The sequence below is a fragment of the Protopterus annectens genome, chromosome 3.part0 (genome assembly GCF_019279795.1).
Source record: "Protopterus annectens isolate FY-2018-M chromosome 3.part0, PAN1.0, whole genome shotgun sequence".
Lineage (NCBI taxonomy): Eukaryota > Metazoa > Chordata > Ceratodontiformes > Protopteridae > Protopterus > Protopterus annectens.
The window spans coordinates 652,062,157-652,084,427 of NC_056731.1; the positions used below are offsets into that span (position 1 = coordinate 652,062,157).

Consider the following 22,271-nt stretch of genomic DNA (forward strand, 5'->3'; position numbering starts at 1 on the left):
ACGCGGCCAAACAAAGACATGTTGTTCTGAAAAATCTTTAATGTCTCTACTCAACTTCTTCCTTTTATTGTTAAGTAGGTTGGCCTCATAGCGACCCACCCGATCAAACAGTTCATGCATGTACAGTTCAGTTGCATTGTCTCCTATAATATTGTTCAGACGTTGATGTAAGCTATCCATGCTCTTCTTACATTCTTCCTCAATGGGAAGGAAGAAATCAATGAGGAGCCTGATGTATGCCCGACTGGCATCCAAATTGATTTGCTGCCACCTCTGTAGCAGTCCCGGATAAAGATTTCCGTAGGTCGGCATGTTCAGGATTCTTAAACCCCTCGGTATGATACCTTTGGCTAGACATGCCTCCATATGGTATCTCTGGGTTTGAAGACGTTTGAACCTGAATAAATCATTATCCATATCTCTCTTAATGTTTTTGACAAGGGTTTCATCCCTCATTTCATTTTCATTGCTAATAACAGAAGAGTGGCCATCAAAGTTCACTAGCGGATTAGCAATGTCTTCCATCAAGTCTCGTATGTGAGTTCTAGATGGAGGCGCTTTGCCACTGATGTTGTTTTCGCCCACAGCTCCTTGCATGTTATTTGTACAAAAGAAGCCTCCAAATCCCAGGTAACAAGTGTAAAAAACCACAGACCCAAAACGAAAGCTGATGAGCGTGCACCAATGTGCATAAGTTACTTAAACAGACCTTCCCAGTTCGTATATACAGCCAAGGTTGGCGTCCGTAAATGCAGATATAATGCAGCCACTTACTGTATGTCCACAGTCAAGCCTGTATAACCACAATCAAGCTACAAGAGTCCTGGCGTTCAAAACGATATGGCAAACACTTTCAAAGAATGCTTTCTATAGATCCACAATAAGTCGATAACACCATTCGGTTCAGATCAGAACAACGTTTAATAGTGAGCGCTTTCACGGCTAAGAGAAGCCGCTTCTTCAGACAAACAAGGAAGCGCCATTAAAGCGCCAAATTTAAACAAAACCTTACAAATGCTTATGTCTCCTCCCACCAGCATCCAAAGAAATTTAAAGTGCCAGTGCACGGTTCTTCAACTTTGCTACTGCAAAGCCCTTAAATTAAAAACAAATACATCAGCATATACTGATATATGTATGAAAATATAAAAAATATATATAATGATGCTATATCCTAAATTAAAATAAAAATATGCCTAAAACTACAATGATTCTTGGACCAAACATACAAAACTTCTATGGGAAAACGTTCATTGAACTAACATGATGCTGTGTCTTAAATTTCTTCAAAATGTGCCTAAAACCACAATAATTCTTGGACCAAACATACAGAGCTTCTATAAAAAACCACATTCATCAGACTAACATTGTTAAAAATGATAATAGTCGTAGTATTACTACAGGCTTTCCATCAAAGTTTGAATTCCAGCAGTTCCTTTCTAAAGTTTACAATGAGCTTCGATACTGGAAGCATTGATTTCCTAGATGTCACTTTATTCAAGACAGATGGCATGATTAATACCAAGGTACATCGGAAAACCTGTTATAAACCCTCGTTTCTCCATAGGGACAGCATGCATCCCCCTCATATCTTCAAGAACATTATCAAGGGCCAGGCCATGAGGGTCTCGAGGCTATCAACTAGGAAAGATGACTATGATGCAGGGTTGAATGAGCTATGTGAAGGACTTACGGCACGTGCATATACACATGAGGAAATTCAGAACACATACAGAGAGATGAATGATCTCAGGGAACATAGAGCCAAGCCCCATTTATTTGGTGGAGGAAGTCAAGTAGACAAGTCCATTGAACATCATGGGAACAGACCACTGGGATTTGTTATACCATATGGACGAGGTACCTACAGGCTTCAATCTGTAATTCAAAAGCATTGGAATATCCTCACTGTAGAAGACAACATCACAAGGATAGTAGGATCCAGTCCGAATTTTGTTTTCAGCAACATGCTAAATCTCAAGAGATTGTTATGTGGCACAAGAGGCAGCACAACCCGTGAGAGAACAGGTTTTGAGAGAACCAGCAAATGTGGGAAATGTATACAGTGTAAATTCATAGATGAATCCCACTACTATAGACACCCGGTTTCGGGCCATCTTTGGACAATCAATTGCAATAGTGACTGTAGTACTAGAAATATTGTATACGTAGCCCATTGTGTTGTGTGTTTTTCATTTTACGTGGGCAAGACTAATAGATCCCTCCGAGAAAGGATACGTGACCATGTTTATTGCCTGGCTAGAAAACAAGAATATAGTGCCCTAGCCAAACACACCCTCAGAGAGGGTTTAACGCACACCTTCCTATTTCAAGTCTTCCAAGTAGTGGAGCCTAGTCCTAGGTTAGGTGATATAACCAATCTCACAGAGCAAGCTGAGCTAAGATGGATGTGTAGGCTGGCTGCGCACAGAGAAAGAGGCCTAAACGAAGTACTGTCAATAAAACCTCACTTGAAAGGAAGACCATTGAGATAATATATAGGCCTATAGGCATTAATCACGATCTATTGTCTTTTCTCCCGTTGTGCTGGGATATAACATGTTACTGGCATGCCTTCCTGAGACGATCGTCTCAATGAACAAATAGGCCACATGCTAGATATGTGTATTATATATTTTTTCAACACATGTGTACAATTCATCTTTTGCGCTTATGTGGTCTTGGTACATGTGTGGATATATGATTTATTTAGCTTCATTTAGTTCTTGCTCAACTAACATCCACGTGGGGCACGATAATGAGCACAATTGATCAGTTCTACTTATGCATGTATGGATGACCCTTTATCATATTACCCTGTTATATATATTTGATTCATCTCTATATGAGTTTTTAAAAATACGTATTCATTCCTTATATATTAATTAATACTACGACTATTATCATTTTTAACAATGTTAGTCTGATGAATGTGGTTTTTTATAGAAGCTCTGTATGTTTGGTCCAAGAATTATTGTGGTTTTAGGCACATTTTGAAGAAATTTAAGACACAGCATCATGTTAGTTCAATGAACGTTTTCCCATAGAAGTTTTGTATGTTTGGTCCAAGAATCATTGTAGTTTTAGGCATATTTTTATTTTAATTTAGGATATAGTATCATTATATATAAATTCTTTATAGTTTTATATATATATCAGCATATGTTGATGTATTTGTTTTTAACTTAAGGGCTTTGCAGTAGCAAAGTTGAAGAACCGTGCACTGGCACTTTAAATTTCTTTGGATGCTGGTGGGAGGAGACATAAGCATTTGTAAGGTTTTGTTTAAATTTGGCGCTTTAATGGCGCTTCCTTGTTTGTCTGAAGAAGCGGCTTCTCTCAGCCGTGAAAGCGCTCACTATTAAACGTTGTTCTGATCTGAACCGAATGGTGTTATCGATTTATTGTGAATCTATAGAAAGCATTCTTTGAAAGTGTTTTCCATATCGTTTTGAATGCCAGGACTCTTGTAGCTTGATTGTGGTTATACAGGCTTGACTGTGGACATACAGTAAGTGGCTGCATTATATCTGCATTTACGGACGCCAACCTTGGCTGTATATACGAACTGGGAAGGTCTGTTTAAGTAACTTATGCACATTGGTGCACGCTCATCAGCTTTCGTTTTGGGTCTGTGGTTTTTTACACTTGTTACCTGGGATTTGGAGGCTTCTTTTGTGTATATATATATATATATATATATATATATATATATATATATATATATGGATCTAGGACTGAACAAAACTTCAACATCCCGAATCCACAATAACCGAACACACTTTAACGAAAGCTCTTTCACTGAAAAAGCACTTTAAAGTGTGTTGCAAAAAAATATATAAATAAATAAATCTACTTTTATGCAGGGGGACCACTCCGAGGTCGCACTACAGTGGGGGAAAAGGGAATTTTCCCTTATCCGCACCGTAGTGCAACTGGCACAACAAGCATACTTACCCAAAAGTGCTGCTTTAGTGAACACCACTTTCAGTTAAGTATGTTCGTTGATTTCTGCTTCGGCAGAAAGTGCTGTCCGGGGATCAGTACGGATCCAATATATATATATATATATATATATATATATATATGTGTGTGTGTGTGTGTGTGTGTATGGGGCCCCATCAGAGGGTCGAACTTTTAAAAGCTCGATTTTCATATGGCCGAGACCATATGATCGAACTTTTAAAAGTTCGAATGGTCTGAATGGGGATCTCCATAGAGTGCGGAAAGGGAAGATTTCCCTTTACCACAATGTAGTGCGATCCCGGAGTTGGTATATTTAAGTAGCGGGGGTTGTGGGGGGGTTTAGTTTTTTTTGGTTGTTTTGTTTTTCACATTTTCGAACATTCAAATGTTCGATCATATGGTCACTGCCATATGAAAGTCGAACATTTGGGTGTTGTGTATATATATATATATATATATATATATATATATAGAGAGAGAGAGACATTTCTCGGTTATAGTTTAGCTTAGTGTTTGGGTAAAATAGTTAGCCTGTGTATTAGTTTTCTTAGGAAACATTGAGGTTTTTACTTTCCAGTTTTTTTTATACATAGTGCAAGGTTTATCTTAATAATATTTTATTATAATAGCTTTTGTTAGTGTTCTTTAGTGTGTGTTAGTATTTTAGAATTATTAGTGTTACAAACTTGTTGGAAGCAATGATTTTCAAAACATACTTAGTGTGTGGGCACAGGTTACCTCCTCAGGACCCACAATCCAAATGTGTTTGTCTCAGTGCTGCTCACCTAGATGTAGAATGTCAGTCATGCGAGCCTTCAGTGCTAGATCCTTCCAGACCAGAAGGGGCAAATTTATATTAAAAGGGCTGTTCAGGCTGAGACAGGGTCTAACCCTTCACCTTCTCCTTCAAAGAAAGAAAAGAAGTCATCGAGGACCCAGGAAAAAGAAAAAGAAGATGAGAAACAAAAGGAAAGGAACAAGTTTCCATCAAAATCTACAAAGAAAGGGTCTTCAAAACTAGCAACCTCAGTTGGTCCTGACCGTCAGGTACCAAGAAGATCAGATCTGACTGCCCATTGGGCCTGATCTCCATCTTCTTGAGCCAGTTACACAACTGGGCCAGTGAGTTCCAGAGTATAATCACCCTTTCTTGAAGAGAAAAGATATTTTCAACCTTTTTCAGTAGCATCATCCACTCTGTCATCAGGAAGCCGTACAGAACTTGACATTAGGATGAAGACATTTCTGAGAATGCAGATACAGCTTGAGCTTTTCCCGGCACTGTCCCCTGTGGAAGTACTGAATGTTGGCCATTTCACCCCTCCTATGTAAGAGTCCCATCGATCCAACATTTGGCTTCAGTTTTACCAGAACCGATTGGAACCGTAGCACCTTTTGGTGGCACCGGAGCTTCTTGCACCTTCGGTACCAACTGTATCCTAATCTCTCTCAACTCTAATGCCATCGGATTGAAATGTGACTTTGGGCTAAAGCCTCTGAGCTGAGCTCCAAGGGAGTGAGTTGACACTGCGATTCTTGGAGCCATCTTTTCCCCTTGGTGCTTTGGCCCTGGACAGCACTGATCTGAGATCTGTTTTGGGCCCAAGGCTCACTGGCTCTGAAGTTTCTCTGTCTCCTTCAGAGCAGAGGGAATTGTTGGTTTCAATAGCAGCTTTGGCCTTTGAAAGGGTTTTGGCAATTTCCACAGACAAGGTAGTTTCCAACAGTTTGGTTCCACCCAAACACCATCTGCATTTTGCTTCTTCATCCAGTCATACAGGGATAGCCGGCCACCAAGGCTTTCTGAGGAAGTCTGATTCAACAGCTCCCTGTCTGATTCTGACCCTTTTTCTCCACCCCCAAAAGGTGTTCCCAGAAAACTGATGTGTAACCGGAAGCACTTTGACTCGTCACCAGAGTTCTTCACTGAATATACTGACTTAGAAGAAGGAGAGGTTTCCTTTGCTCTCTCTCTGAATATGTCTCATTTGTTGATGATCTAGAGTAAATGAAAGAGAGAGGGAAATGGACGTCCCAAGACCCTTTCCAGATAAGTTAGAATTCTTAGAAGCCTTTGGCTCTGGACCAGCATTGTCCTGGGTGTACCGCCCATTGATCCACTTATCAGTCTAGTGGCTCAACAGGAGTGGAAGGCCCTGATGTGGTAGGGCCAGTTCGGAAGAAAGATGGCCATGTATTATCTTCACCAACAGACAGGAAGCACTGGAGTAAGCATCTACCTGTAGATGCTATATTGGTGGCAGAAGCCACCAAAAAAAAAAAAAGCTATTGGAAGAAAACTCATCTGTTTATTACCCTCATAGGGAATCTAGAGTGATGGACAGATTTGGGAAGTGAGCCTATGCATCAGTGACTTTCGCGATCAGATCGCTGAACTATCTAGTCCATTTAACTAGGTTCCAGAGAGACCTTACTGAAGAGATCACAAAGTCCTTCTTGGGGTGCTGCCTGTGGATGCTCAGAAAACTGTGGACTCCCAGCTTTCCACCCTGCAATCCTCCTCCAGAGTAGACATGCTTCTACTCTCTAATGCAGCTGACCAGAGCAGCAGGCATCATCATTACCATGTGTTGCCATACCTGGATATGGCTTTATAACTTTGCAGGAAGGCTTTAAGTCCTCCTTTGTTAATGCTCTTTATGATGATTCCACCATGTTTGGACCATAAGTCAAAAATACACTCATCAAGAAGTTGGCAAGATGGTCAGACACTGCAGAGGGATTATGCTTCTCCACCCCGCAAAGAACTTTCTCTAGGAGCCAGATGTCGGGAAAGAAGACATGGTGCCACAAATGGCAGAGTACTTTCCAGGACTAAAAGATGACAGACCTCTCCTTCACAGAGTGGGAGGCAATTTTAACAGACGATGCACAAGAGGCTGAGGCAGACAACACAGTCAAGGTTTACATGGGCCATTCTCCAAGAAAACCTTTCAGAGCTCCTTAATGGTTGCCCGACTGCTGCACTCTGGAGGCAGTTGGGGGGCATCTCTCTTTGCACCCTCAAGCCTGGCACACAACAGCAGCAGATTCATGGGTGCTAAAAATAATATCCAGAGGCTATTCAGTTACCTTTTCCTTTCCTCTACAGGTAAAAAAAGAAAGTCCCCATTGTTCCACCCAGTCAGTGCGATTTAGCAGCCACAGTAATTTCAGAGGCCGTAGAGAAGAGGAATTCAGTTGGTCCCCCATGACAAGTTAGAGTCTGGAGTCTACTCCAGGTTCTTTTTAGCACCAAAGAAAACCAGGAACCTCAGACCCATTTTGGATCTCAGTCACCTAAACCAGTTTGTAAGGCAGACCTGTCTGTTCACGATTCACTCCATTTCACCACTTCTGAAGAAAGACGATTGAATGTGCTTTACAGATATCCAGGACACTTACTATCATATCAAAATAGCAAAGCACTATAGCAGATTTCTCTGCTTCTGGCTGGAAACCAGTCACTTTCAATTCAGAGCACTGCCATTTGGTCTCACCACAGCCCTCAGGGTATTCACCAAGATCATGGCAGTAGTAGTTGCACACCTGTGCCTATGTGGGATCCAAATCTTTCCTTATCTCGATCAGCTCCTCACTGCCTCTGCTGAGCATCTCCTCATCACACACAGGGATCATGTACTCCAGCTGCTACTGTAATTGGGAATTTTCATAAATCTTTGAAATGTCAGTAGAGTCCAGCTGAGCATATAGAATTCATGGGATGCCAGCTAAACACCAGCCTACCCCGATCAAGGGTTCAGTCACTTTGGATAACAGCTGTTCAAGTCTTGGTGGCATCCAAAGATAATTTAAACAGTCTATATACCAATCTGTATACCTTCCCATTTTCTTTCCAAAGAACTGCAGTAAAGGATGTTAGATGTTCATAGACAACTGAGTCTATGTCCACAGGACAAAGGATTTTATAAAGGATGACCAATTTGTTTCCTTTGCTAAACCAAAGCTGTGAAAGTCTGCTTCCAAAGCAGCTTTATCCAGATTGCTCTCTGATTGTATTTCCTTTGTGTATCTTAAAAACAATTTACCTTTGCCACATAAACCAAAAGCACTTTCAGCCAGAGTAGTCTCTACTTCAACAGTCTTCAACAGAGGTTTACCCATTGATGAGATCTGTGCTGTGGCCACTTGGTCAACGGTACATACTTTTGTGCCTCATTACAAGTTGGGCCCACAATCCAGATCATGTTCCCTTTTGGCTGCAATATACTTAGGAATCTCCTTTCTTGATACCACCCAGTTTGACAGCATGGGATTCTGTCCCATAGGTTTGAATAGATGAAAATAGACAACACTGGATACAAAAGTTATGTACTTACCATAATGTTAGATCCATGTTGTCTGATTTTCATCCACTTCGGATTCCCCTATCGTGCCCCATTTAAAATTTTCCCCTAGGGCTTCGAGATGATTCACTGGATGTTGCTCCTTGTCTGTGCACAGTCATGCTAGACTCCAATTACTTTTCATCATCCAGTTATCACCTAGGTTATAGCCTTTATTCTGGAAGGGATTTTTTTTCCCTAGGTAATTTTCTTAATATGTTTTTCAGACTAGTAGGGCAAACTCGATTTGAGGGACAGCCGAAGGAATTATGGGTATAGGAAAAGTCAGAGCTTCGAGATCAGCCCCGATGTTAAATTCTGTCAGATCCAGCAACCCATAGGTTTGAAGTGGACGAAAATCAGACAACATGGATCTAGCATAATAGTTAGTACATAACTTTCGTATATCCACAATCCTGTAATCTGCATAATCCACTAAACATCTCACCAAGGTCAGCAACTATGTCCAACAACCCTACTTTTGTTAAAACCTGCCACAGTTTTCCATGAACTCTGTTTTCCCCATTGCTGTAGTCTTTACACCTATCATCTTCACATTTTAGACCCAACAAATACAAGAAAAACAGAATAAGAACAAATTAATATTTCTGATGCTTCTGTATCCACATTTACTTTATTAATTTAAAATATTCATAATGTTGATCACTGCTACAATAGCCTTAGCTGTATATGGATTATATCCTGCCAAGAATATAACAGCTGTCCAGCTTCCAAAGCTTCAAAGTACATTCCATGTACCCTGTCAGGCAGCTCAAGCTGAGCTGACTAAAAGACAAATTTGGGCTCTAAGACCTTTTGAGCTTTATTGCCACCAAAGAGTGCACTCCACTAAGGCTTTCGAGGATTGTCTGCCAACTTGGTACCGTTTCTTTGTTGAGCAGATTAACTTCCCTTTGGGGAAAAGTCAATTTTCCAAAAGTTGTTCGTGTCCATCACTTTGCTCATCAGGTAAGTTATTTTAAAGCTAGGAGTTTTGTGTTAGAGCCAGTCTTGTTAGTCTTGGGAGTAGGAACAGGGAAGGCTTCTCTGTTTTATCTTAATGTTGTGCCTATCCCTGGGGAAGCTGGTGCTGCCATTAATAACACTATTGGTTCCATTTTTTTTCCTGTCAAAAAGAAACAGAAATCTAAACAGGCATCTACTCCTCAAATTTCTGTAGTAGTTTACTAGGTCTAACTCGGTGTTTAATTCAGACTATTGATCCGTCTTGTAAAGTAGTTTCTGGGAAAACAGAGAGATAGCTAATTTCCTGAAGAAATTCAAGAATCTGAATCTGGACAGGAGGATGAAGGGACAGATACTAGGTTTTCTGTTTAGATTTCTGATTAAGATTGCTTCTTGTTTTCTTGTGGGTGGTTCTGTTTCTCTTGGGACTTTGTTGTGTGTGCCAGTGTTCTTGTTGGGAAAACACTGAGGTTTCTCAGTCCCTCAGAAATTACGATGAGTTGTTACAGAAGGATTTCCAAAATCTGCACCCATCCCTCTTCTGTCTGCTTTAGAGAATGTGTGTTGCTGCCTGCAGTTTTCTTGGTAGACAGCCAGCTGCCCCTAAAAAGGCAGATAGGATATATAAAGTTCCTCAGTCTTCAATTTTTATCCACTATTCCAAAAGCTAATCCAGCAGCTATAGCTTTAGTTCATCACACTGCTGAATACTAAAAATATGTCTGCTCTTTCTGATCCATCCATCCATCCTCAACCCTTTTTCCCATTTTTGCATATGGGGTCGGCGTGCCACTTCTGCAGTGACAGTCCTCTAGAGCCAAGGTTTACACCGCCAGGTGGCTAGCCCTGTTGCGGTAATACATTCATACCACTCAGACTCACATACAGCCAATTTAGAGTGTACAGTCCACCTACTGCATGTCTTTGGAATATGGGAGGAAACCAGAGCACCCGGAGGACTGCAGGGAGTACATGCAGACTCTGCACAGAAGACACCCTGGCTGAGAATCAAACCAGAGAACCTCTTGCTATGAGGTGACAATGCTAACTGCTGCACCACTGCTTGCCACCTTTATACTCTTGGAAAACTATTAATAGGTATGGGGTTAAAGTGTACACTTCTGCAACTTTGATTTTCATAATATTGAATTCTCATACTCATATGTTAAAGATTGTTCTGACAAATTGTGAAAATATTAGGAATGCTTTTATACTTTCCCGTTGAGGAAAAATCTGCTTTAAATAATTTAGTTTCTTCTACTGCACAAGTCACTCAGTGCTCATTGTTTGCAGTGTGTGTGTGTGTGTGTGTGTGTGTGTGTGTGTGTGTGTGTGTGTGTGTGACTCAAATACTTTTTTCCAGGGCTATGGTCATTGTATGGGTGCATTCTCAGAACCTTCCAGACAAGGGCGCCGGAACCATAGAGCGAGGGGGAGGGAGTGCCCCCCCCCCCACTTTGGGGCTTCAGCTATTAAAGAAAAAAAAAACCTCCAAACTCCACGGCGGCAGCTTCTTTAAGGATCCATATGTGCATCGCACACCAACGGAAGACTACTCCACACTTACGAGCGCGGAATTTAAACTAACATTCCATCAGTATTTTTGCTGATCATTGCTGCTAGTAAGTTATGCTGTCCCCTTGAAAGTCAGAGTCATGCTTTGTTTCCAGGTAAGAAAATGTTTTGCAATGTTTCAGGTACTCTTTATCTGTCCCTTAAATCTTTTAAAGCCAAAAGTGTGCCAGCTTCATGTTTGATCTATTCTGGGATGGCTGGAGCTTTGAAATTTTAACTAATAGAGATACTTCTAGTTGCCTGAAAGTTAACCCTTAATAGCGTGTCATATTGTCTTTTTAATTCAGTTTTGTGTTCATCTTGATTATCGATGGTTGAATTTTAAACTATATGCTCTTCAGATAACTCAAGTGCAGCATTAAGGAGAAAGAAACTCAAACGTTGTGTGTATAAGGGCAGTAGCTTAATAACATAAGTTGGTTTTGTGTTTAAACTTCAGTGGATGTATTTTTGTTTTAAAGGCTAGTGAGAGTGGTTTATTTTTTAAACTACAGCGGACGTTGTATTTTATTTTGAGTGCTACTTCTTAATGCTGATTACAAATTAAGAGCAACATACAAGCAAGAGCACAGTGAGCTGCTTTTTTTCTGCCCTGATGCCCGTCATTGAATGTTATCTGCAGGAGGAGATAACTTGCTGATTTTTCACATTTGCAGTTTTTTTTTTTTTTGATTAATTTCTTCATCTGTGAGGCTGTGGAGCTGGTATGTCTAATGTCGGGGGTGTTGCCCCTCGACAACTTTTCCGTTAACAGGGCAGCATGGAAAAGTAATTGAGTCACATTGTACTGTAAATGATTTAGGCTGGGAACGTTATGTGGTGGTTTTGTCATAACATATTTAAACTTTTACTCTTGTAGCTGTAGTCCAGACGTATTTTGCCTTTAACATTTTACACAGCTCATGTAGACTCAGTGAGTATACAAAAATGGTAAATCGCAGTCGAATTTTGTATTGCAGAGTGATAGGTTTCACTTCAGTCAGTCTGCCTGCTAGCATGCGCAGTTCTTGCAGTGTTTAAGATGGGAATTGAAAATATGCAGTGCCTCTGATTAGAAGTGAGATTTACTATTCCTGGAAAAACCCATCATTACCTTATTTAAAAAAAAATACATGTGGTCATACCTTTCACCCTTTAGCGCAAGAAATCTGGACAAAGGCTAAACTAATGGGGGGGGGGGGCAAAGGCTCAAAAATAGGGACTGATTTTAAATATTGCTATTACAAAGTCATGTGTATGTCATTGTTTATTGATTTCATACCTCACTGATTTGACACAAACACAAATAATTTTATGAAGGACAGACCAAAAATATGAGACAAAAATCTGGACAGTTGAGCGGTATGTATGTGGTGTTGCTTTGGGTAATGCCGTTTTGTTAATGTCACATAACAGTATCTGCCTAACCGGCTTTGGGACTGGGCTACTAATCCATTCTGTAGTATCTCTAAGTGGATGAGCAGTCGAAGTACAGCGATCGGAAGATACTGCAGATAATTTTTGAAGACCTTTCCTTGCCATTTCTTAAAAATATTGCTGTGCATTACTGAGTGATTTGTATTTCTGGAGGAATCCTTTTGACGACGAGTGCTGCCCCATTAACAGACAAGTACTGACATTTCTGCTGTTACATCTTTGAGTGTGTGTGTGTGTGCACGCACGTGCACTCGTACATACACACACAAACATGTTTTTCATTTAAACTTTTAAGTCAGTGGCAGCACCTTTTTATGTATGTTGTGCAGTAGCAAACTCATTAAACTTTAGTGATGCATTCAAGCATTCCCCTGGGATCAGTTGATCAGCACCTGTAAGCATCTAATATTGCTAGTTCATTTTATATTAATAGATTGCAAAACCATGTTACATGCAAGCTAGTGAAATATATCACACTTAAAGAATATTTGATGGGTAATACACCTGGCAGTGATACTTTTTGTAGAAGAGCGCGTAGTATACTAAATGTTGTGCTTATAAATTTATATAAATATTTATCATTTTTGCATTTCTGTAAATGTCTCTGCAGTCAATCAGTGTTAACAGAACTGCTTGGCCTCATAAGAAACCTTACTGCTGGATGAACAAAAATGCTGTTGATGTGTGCATTTTGAATGGTTATTGATATAAGTTTTTGAAAAATGTTAGAAAAATTATCACTTTCATTTTAAGACTTTGAATCTAATGAAAGCAACCACTGTGGTGATATGTGCAGAACATTTCAGCTGTTTATATTTTTATGGTAAAGGTTATGGTTCTGGAGAGACATTCCTGATTAGCTCCAACACACACTACTTAAGTATCATTAACTTACTACCAATTGCTCAACTAAAGGAGTACTCATGATTGGTAGGTTTTTTTAAGACCCTTTGCACTATTGATGCGGATGCTCTGCCCCCTCATCACAACTGGAGATATACTGCCTACAAATTCACACAGACTCTGAGAAGGTGCATTTGTAGACAAAGTCTGTGTTTGCATTGTTAATAGCACAACAGGTAGTATACTTGCTTTTGATGCAGAAGGCTGTAGATTCTACTACCACAGTATGCAGATGGATTGCTGATACTGTACTGTGCTCTACTTTAAAGTGAGTGGATGCTGCAGTCCTGTGAATGTCCTCCTTTGGAGGAGTTACCTAGTAGCTACGAAACTGTTATAAGTTTGCCATCCATTCCCTATTACAGTATTACTAGCTTATCATATTTTTAGTGTAACATAGACAATTTATTCTTCAAGGGCAACAGGCACTTTATTTGTAGATGAAACAATGAACTATAAATTTGTTTGTTAGCAGCAATCTCTTCATTAGTTACAGATTCCTGTAAAGTGGAATTTTTTATATGACTTCTGCAGAGATTTTGCATGTTTACTGATAATGGTGGATTGCAATGACAGAAGTTTGAGTGGCCTTTTATGGTTGACATTTTCTAAAATTGGTAGTTTTGTCATTGGTTCATACATTTTATTTCATTGCTTACTAGAAGACTGTTCAAAACTACAAATTTAAAACACACTCTAACAAGTGGTGCTGTATTATACAAGGATTATAATTTTAATACAATCAGGAAGGTGAATCAAAGAACGCATACATGTACGCATGGCCCTAAAAATGTGTAAGGAGTCTATGGTTTGAAAACAGCACAGAGGTAAGCTTAGTCCTCCATTAGCCAGATGCAAAATGAGTGTGGATTTTCATGCCATTTCAACGAATGTGAGTTTCAAGGGCAGCGAAGTTTACTGCTCAAGCTAAGTCTGTTTTTATTGCGTGACAGTATTGTTTGTTTAGCAAAGTGCTCAGTGTTTGTCTGAAACTGAAGTGTCTATCATTATTTAAGTTTTGCAGTCCTCATAAATCTGCCAGAAAATAGCACATATGAGGAACAGTCCAAAAATATGGCACAATCAGGGACAGTCAAACATATGCTCTGATCTCTCAACCTCTTAGGACAAGAATCGGGAGAAAGGCTCAAAATCAAGGGCACATTTTAAGCTTTACTCTTGTCACCAAAGCAATGGATGAAGGTAAAAAAGTAAAAGGAAATGCCAAAGTAACTGGTGCCAGAATAATGAAATGAAACTAAACGCCAAAAAATACATTATCGTATCCTGTGGTAAGTCATCTACTCCAGGGAACTGCCAAATTGACAATGCTCCCTGAGAAGTGACCCAGTTGTTTTGCATTTCGGAACTTGTGTGTACAGTGACCTAACTTTTGAACAACGTGCCCAGAGTCATAAAAAAGTCTTTCTATATTGCACACCTTATAAAAGAACTGACTGTGACTAGATCTAGAGATGTTATTGTGCCCCTTTACAAAGTCCTCATTAGGTCAATCATTTTGTATAATGCCCACTTTGGCATGTATCTGTCCAGACACATGCAACAATTGGAATACCCACAGAGATAACTTACTAAAAGGATGCAAGTCCTAAACAATAGGTCTTGCATGGACCACCTCAAAGAGTAATCACTATACTTGGTATCCTACAGAATGGTTAAAGATGATATGTTTGGCATACAAGGCATCCTCTGACCTAATACAGATGGACCTACTGAACATCAGCAAGTCAAATGGCATCAGAAATACTCAGTCCAGGTATCTAAACTGAATGTTGTGGAGAGATGGATATATATCACAGAGGCTACCTCTGTTCCAGAACAAATTATTCATTCAAGTAAAACAAAGCTCATCCTTGTCCATATTAAAATACAACTTGGATCTAAGGATGGGTAATAGAAAATGTTCTCCAGGATTGCACCTCGTGCCAGTAATGGATAGAGGCAGTTCCTAAATGCTGCCTCCCTTACATGGGTCCCCTCAAATTATCTATGGTATGATCACAGTTATTCTCACTAGGGCTAATATACAATTATCAGCCAAGGGATAGGTAAGACCAATCAAGAAATGTTAAGTCAAGCACCAAAAGGGAATTGGCTAAGCTTAAAATGTCCTCCAACTGAACCTATGTTGTGATAGTAAATAGTTTTAAAAAAAATTGCCTTTTTTTTAGATCACAGAGTGCCTCTTTCACCCTCCGCCCCTTCAGTCAACAGCTTCCGGTGCCTATGTTTCCAGATGGTGTTAAAAACGTGATTTTAAATTCTCCCTTGACTAGACATTTAGTGTTTGACCTTTCTTGTACGGAGGTGATCAAAAAATGCGATGAAAGTTCAAGTCGATCCAGGGAATCTCTTAAGATTTTTTCAGACCTCCTTTTCCAAGTTGTCCAAGGGATTTTTTTCTCCTCATCCAATTTTGGGGAAAAAAAAGAAAATGTCTCAGCAGAATTCAGGCAAACAGTTTAAGAAGAAAAGACAAGGGTATTCCAAAAAGAAGTCTCAAACCTCCCAAAACCAAGGCCAGTCCAACAAGCCTGAATGACTATTTAAGAGACCTTCTGAACCACTCCTCCCACCCTGGCCCCTTTTATTCTTCCAGTCTGAATTGTCATTTTTCTATTTGGCAACAGTTTATTTCAGACAAATCGGTCATAAAAATTATTCATCAAGGTTACAAGTGGCAGTGGAAGGAAATTCGTCCTTTCCAAGAGGTCATTCCTCATCCTCCAGATCAGACTGTTTTTTTCCCATCTATTTTTCATCACATACTGTTCCAAAAAGTGATAGAACTAGTTCCTTTTTCCCAAGTGGGGAAGGATTTTTATTCAAGGATGTCCCTAGTTCCAGAGAAAGAAAATGCATGGAGATCAGCTCTAGATCTTTTTTACTAATCTGATTTGTGGTAATGACAAAATTCAAAATTGTCACTTCACAACCTATTATCTCCTCTTTCTGTATCAAGTTTCCTGGTAACACTAGACCTAAAAGATGCTTATCACATCCGTATTCAGGAAAACGTCAAACATATAAGGTTTTATGTGTTTGGATCACATTATCAGTTCTCTGACTTACTCTTTGGACTATGCACTGTACCAAGAGTGTTCACAAAGTGTCTAGTTCCAGTTGTAGCTCATTGCAGGCTATAGGGTATTCAGAATTTTCCAAAACTCGATGACCTGCCTGTCTTTGCTTGGTCTTTTGCAAAATGTCAAGAATCTCCCTCTATCTCTTGAGAGACCTCTTACATAAGCTGGGATTCCAAGACTGAATTGTGTTTCTGAGATCTCAGCTAGACTCCAGAGTTAAGAGTTTTTCTTCCACAAGAAAAAAATAGATCTATATGTAGATTTATTTCTAGGGTTTTCCACTCAGACTTCAGTCACTACAAGGGATACCTCAGGATTTTGGGTCTTGTGGCTTCTGTGAGTCCCATGATGCCCCTATCAAGACTCCACATGAAAAAAATAGAGTGGTATCTGAAGTCTCTTTGGTTCCAGCACCAACACCCCTCGTCTTTTCAGATCCCAGTGCTTGAGTTTGCTAGAAGGGAAATGACTTGGTGGAGATGAAATGTATCCCTAAATCCAGGTCTCCTCTTCTCCCTCCCTATTCCAAGGCAGTCAGCCATCACAGTCTATTTGTACTTTGCTTGGGGAGCAGTTTCAGGAGGGAATTAGGTGCAAGGTGTGTGGAACACCAAGGACAAACACAAGCACATAAATATAAAAGAGGTGCTTGCCCTGATCAAGGCACTCTTATTTTTTTTTTAATTTCTCCATGTCTTTTGGGTTTCTGACACTGACAAGAATGGACCCCATTCCTAAGTCAAAGTATGATTAAAGTTCATAGAATTAGTATTGTTTCAGTCTTTAATGTTAGCTAGAAGGCTCTTTGCAGCACCCTTTATTTACCCAGTAATGACTTCTCCTGCAATTCCTACAGAGTTACCTGTATCGGCAACATATGCAAGTAAGATTGTATTTTTTTTATAAGACCCATTGCTCCTACAACAGTTGGAAGCGTCTGGGTATCTTTCTTCCACATTGCCCTCACTTCTGCCTGCAAATCCGGGTATTTTATGACATTGTGTCTCTCTGTGTACATAAGACACTGTAGTCACTAGGTGTAGCAATTTCAATGATCAATGCTACTTTTGTCCTTTCATGGAATACTGTATCTGGTTTTCTTGCAACTATTTTTGAACTGTTGGTAATGAGTAATCCCATGTGATATAATCTTCATTATTTCTATAATGCATTGTGACTCATGTTGCCAGTGTTTTTCAGCTACTTCAGTATTATAATGTTTACACAATTCCTAAAGGAAGTCTTGCCACATTATTATGCCTTTCAGTATACAGTGCTTCTGCCATTAGTGCATCACAACCAGCAACAAGATGTGTAACTGTTTCCAGTTCTGTTTTACAAAACCTACATTTGTCTGTTTCTCTCACATGTTAAATGGACTTTGTAAACTAATGAGTATGTAGTCCACTATCTTGGGCCACCAATATTAACCCTTCATCTTTGGTTAAATTCACCTCTCCTTAATCATTCCTATGTTCAAACGTGACCAACATGAGGTTGTTCCAAGAGTTTTCTGTACTTGCAGCTATATTTATGCATTTTCCACATTTCTTGCCTTCTTGTCTAATCCTTCACCTTATATTCTTTTTTGGCACATTCAGTTGCTGTCTGATTTTTATGTACTTCTGGTTTGATTTCTATTCCCGCTTGACACCGATATGCTTCTGCTAAACTAAGTAGGGAAGTCATCTTATACTTATTCTCTTCATGTTTTAAAACTTTCACTACGTTTGGGTCTTGTGAGGTCAACAGATAGTATGCATTCCTAAGACTGCAGAGCTGTACATGTAATCAGTTTCGAGGAGGTCCATACCTCCTTCAAAATGGAGGATATGTAGTCTTGATATGTACTGATTTTTATAAATCATTTGATAAGCATGAAGCATCCTTATTGTTTTCTGCTCCAGCCAATCCAAAACCTTTTGGGGCCAGTCAATCACTACAAAACTGTAAGTTAGGACAGGAAGAGCAAATTGATTTATAGCTTGGACTTTATTCCTAGATGTCAACAATGTTTTCAGTATTAATTTTAGTCTTCTAAAATATTCCGTACTAAGTTTTATTTGCATTTATTCATGTTTTATTGTTGATCCCTTTTTCAGTTTCCCAAAATTGTATTCACTCCCTCTTGCTGAAGTTCTTTTATATCAGATTCCTGTTCCAAACTGATCTTTTCTTGGTGCTGCAGCTTTCCTGCTTTAAAGCTTGCTTTTGTACATTTATTAAGACCAAATGACATTGACCGCTTGCAGTTGTGCTTTCAGTTCATCTGATGAACTGTACAGTTTTAAATCATATACAAAAAGAAGATAAGTCTTTATAATTTGTTTTCTGGTAGCCACATTCTAGCCATGACCTTGTATGTTAAGTAGACAGCTTAATGGATTAAGGGCAAGACAAAAAAGCAGCGGTGACAGAGTCAGCCTGGAATATCCCACTTTGAATTTTTCTCCCTGGAATAATAATTTGTCCTTTATTATGGCTTAACTGCAAAGTGGTTGCCATTGTTTCGCAGTAATGTAATCGATCAGAATATGGGGTGTATCCTATACATTATTAAGCACTGTTTTATCCATGACTGTGGGATACTGTCAAATGCTTTTTTGTAGTCTATCCATACCATACTTAGATTCTTTCCCTTTTTACAGTTTTCCATTATGACTTTATTTAATCACAAATTGTTCTTTGTTCCATATGACTGGCTTTTGTTACCCTTTGGTTCTATTGCCATGACTGAGTTTTCTTTTAAGTGACTAAAAACTCTGTTGGCATCAATTCCCATGTTGTTTGTACATCGTCAGAAGGCAAGTTATTGGGTTATAGTTTTTAGGATAGCTTGCAAGTTCGCTCTTAAAGTGGGAGCATTGTTTTGCTTGTGGTTAATCAGTTTGGTGTCTGTTCTGGGTGCACATACAAATAGTTCTTACTCATGGCTAAATCTTCATGTAAAGATGATGATACTTTTAGCCAGACATTAGGTACTGCATCTGGGCCTGGGGTTTTCCAATTAGGAGCTTTTAAAAATTTTAATCTTTCTGGTCATTATTTCATCACATTTCATATCCTGTACATTTGAACTTTTTATCCTTTAACTTCCTCTGTCCATTTAGCATCTCTGTTATGTTCTACAGGATCTTCACAGACATTTCTCCAAAATGTATCTATTTCTTCTTTTTTTGGTGGTGTTTTAGTTCCTTTTGCCTTGTTTCCCAATTCTTTATAAAACTTTTTTTTTTTTTGTGTGGTCACCAGTGAATTGCTTATTTTGCACTTTTTCTTTATATTTATCTGCATATCTTCTAAGATGTTCTTAGTGTTTCACTGTTGCAGTCATTACATTTGGGTAATCCCGCTGGCAGGTTGCTTTCAGTCGGCCTGAATCCCAAAGTCCTGGGTCCTGCATCGGCTGCTGTCGCCCCTTCCCTGACGTCAGGCCATCAGGGGTATAAAAGATGCGGCCGACGCAGTTTTCTTTAGTCTTTCTTGCCACGCGGTGCCCAAAGCAGAAGCAGTTCGCAAGTGCAGGTCGTCCGATTCCTGAGATTTTCGTGTTCGAGTTTCAGATCTGAAGTCTTCAATAAAGCTAAGTACCCCGTTGGGGAAACTTTTTTCTTGTAACCACAGAAGCACAAACCTCCTCCGAACACAAAATTCACAAAAAATATATAGTCCGCTTTCCCGCACAATAAAGGGATTTCCTCCAAAGTCAAAGAATGTTTCCTCCACCGATAATTGCAAATAAATTTATTTTGAATAGTAAAACAGTTAAAACAAAATTAGTCCACCATGAACCATAAACCAACACCGGTAATCCGTTTCTTGGTTTGGCTAAAATTAACAGCAAACAACCAACACCACCAGCCCGTCTTACATATAAACCATGAGATTGAGCGCGCTTTCGTCCATAGATTACTGGACTTCTTCAGAATCTACGGATTCCATTCAGATGAGCTCTTAAATACATATCTAAAAGTGCCAGTTGTTCAATTAACATAATTAATTGTAATTGCAATTAGTTTTAAAGGTATATGTAGTTTGGTAAAAAAACGTCTTTTGTAGTACAAGCCACTTAAAAATGTATGCCTGTATAGCACTGTTACACATACTTATGTATACATATATATATATATATATATATGTGTATGTGTTCATCCAACCCCTCAATTTTTAAAAATGTACGCATGTTTAGTATAAATGAATATTATTTAATATTGTGTGTAAACTAAATTAATAAACTAAGTTAATATGCCTGTTATAGTTTCTGAAATCATTCCAATAAAATGTGTTGATATTTATATTAATATTGAAAAATGTATATATATGTGTGTTTATCCAATATATAAATACATAAATATTGTAATATATGTATAAGAATATAACTATAAACATAGGTATACATATAGGTATAAGTATAAATATAAATACATAAATAAGTAAATATATAAATATATAAATATATAAATATATTGGTGTATAAATATAAATGTTAATAATAAATAATTGACAAATAATTGACAATGTACTGTTAAAATATTAAATATAATGTATATAAATTGATAAAATGTGTATATGATAAAATATAACAATAATAATAATAATAATAATAATAATAATAATAATAAACACTCGTAAAAACCTAATAAAACACTGAAAATTAGATAATTGACAATTGTCAATGAATGAGTCCACTAATATGAATATTTACAATACTATAACAGGCATATTAATTTAGTTTACACACAATATTAAATAATATTCATTTATACTAAACATGCGTACATTTTTAAAAATTGAGGGGTTGGATGAACACATACACATATATATATATGTATACATAAGTATGTGTAACAGTGCTATACAGGCATACATTTTTAAGTGGCTTGTACTACAAAAGACGTTTTTTACCAAACTACATATACCTTTAAAACTAATTGCAATTACAATTAATTATGTTAATTGAACAACTGGCACTTTTAGATATGTATTTAAGAGCTCATCTGAATGGAATCCGTAGATTCTGAAGAAGTCCAGTAATCTATGGACGAAAGCGCGCTCAATCTCATGGTTTATATGTAAGACGGGCTGGTGGTGTTGGTTGTTTGCTGTTAATTTTAGCCAAACCAAGAAACGGATTACCGGTGTTGGTTTATGGTTCATGGTGGACTAATTTTGTTTTAACTGTTTTACTATTCAAAATAAATTTATTTGCAATTATCGGTGGAGGAAACATTCTTTGACTTTGGAGGAAATCCCTTTATTGTGCGGGAAAGCGGACTATATATTTTTTTTGAAACTTTTTTCTTGCTCCAGACCGATGGCAGAAAAAGTTAATTGTATTTCTTGTGGAAAGAAAATACCTCATAAGGACTTTCATTCTTACTGTATTCCTTGCCTAGGCCCTGATCACAATGTTGCTGGTTGTCGGTTTTGTGCTAGATTTAACCAACACACTATTAAGTGTCGGTATGATTTTGCTTTAAACTATTTTGGACGCCGGTTTAATTATCCAGAAATGTCGTCGGATAGCCATCCGACTACCGGAGTTCACAAAAAACGCAAAGAAAAGGAGAGAGAGAGAGAGACAACCAAGGCCCAAAACAGACTGCGAAGCTTCACCTAAGCCAGTCGCCGGTTCTCAGTGAGGCGCTTTTGCAGCCCCTGATGACCGCTACTTTAGAGTCGGCCATGCTGCTGGAAACTCGGGGTATTGGAGCCTCGGATACTATTCCTTCAGATGGGTCTGGAGCCACTGAGCAGGCACCGGCTTCTGAGGGTGTATTCAGACCTAAGCATCTTTACATTAAACCAACCTCATCTTCAGAGGCAAAGACTAAAGCACCTTCTAAAACAAAGAAACAAACTCAAGAGCTACATGGACAGGCCTCTATGCCCAAAAAACAAATGCTCAAAATGGCCGAAGACTTAATTACCTTGATCAGGGGTTCCCATCCCCCTCCTGATAAGAGGCCTAGGCAAGACACTGACTATGAAT

The 22,271-nt window shown here is 38.7% G+C and overlaps 1 protein-coding gene across 4 annotated transcripts in view; it reads left to right on the forward strand.

The window, feature by feature from the left end:
* SNRK (SNF related kinase) overlaps positions 1–22,271 on the forward strand; it is a 1,018,029-nt gene that overhangs the window by 873,459 nt on the left and 122,299 nt on the right. The gene's annotated exons all lie outside the window — the stretch shown is intronic.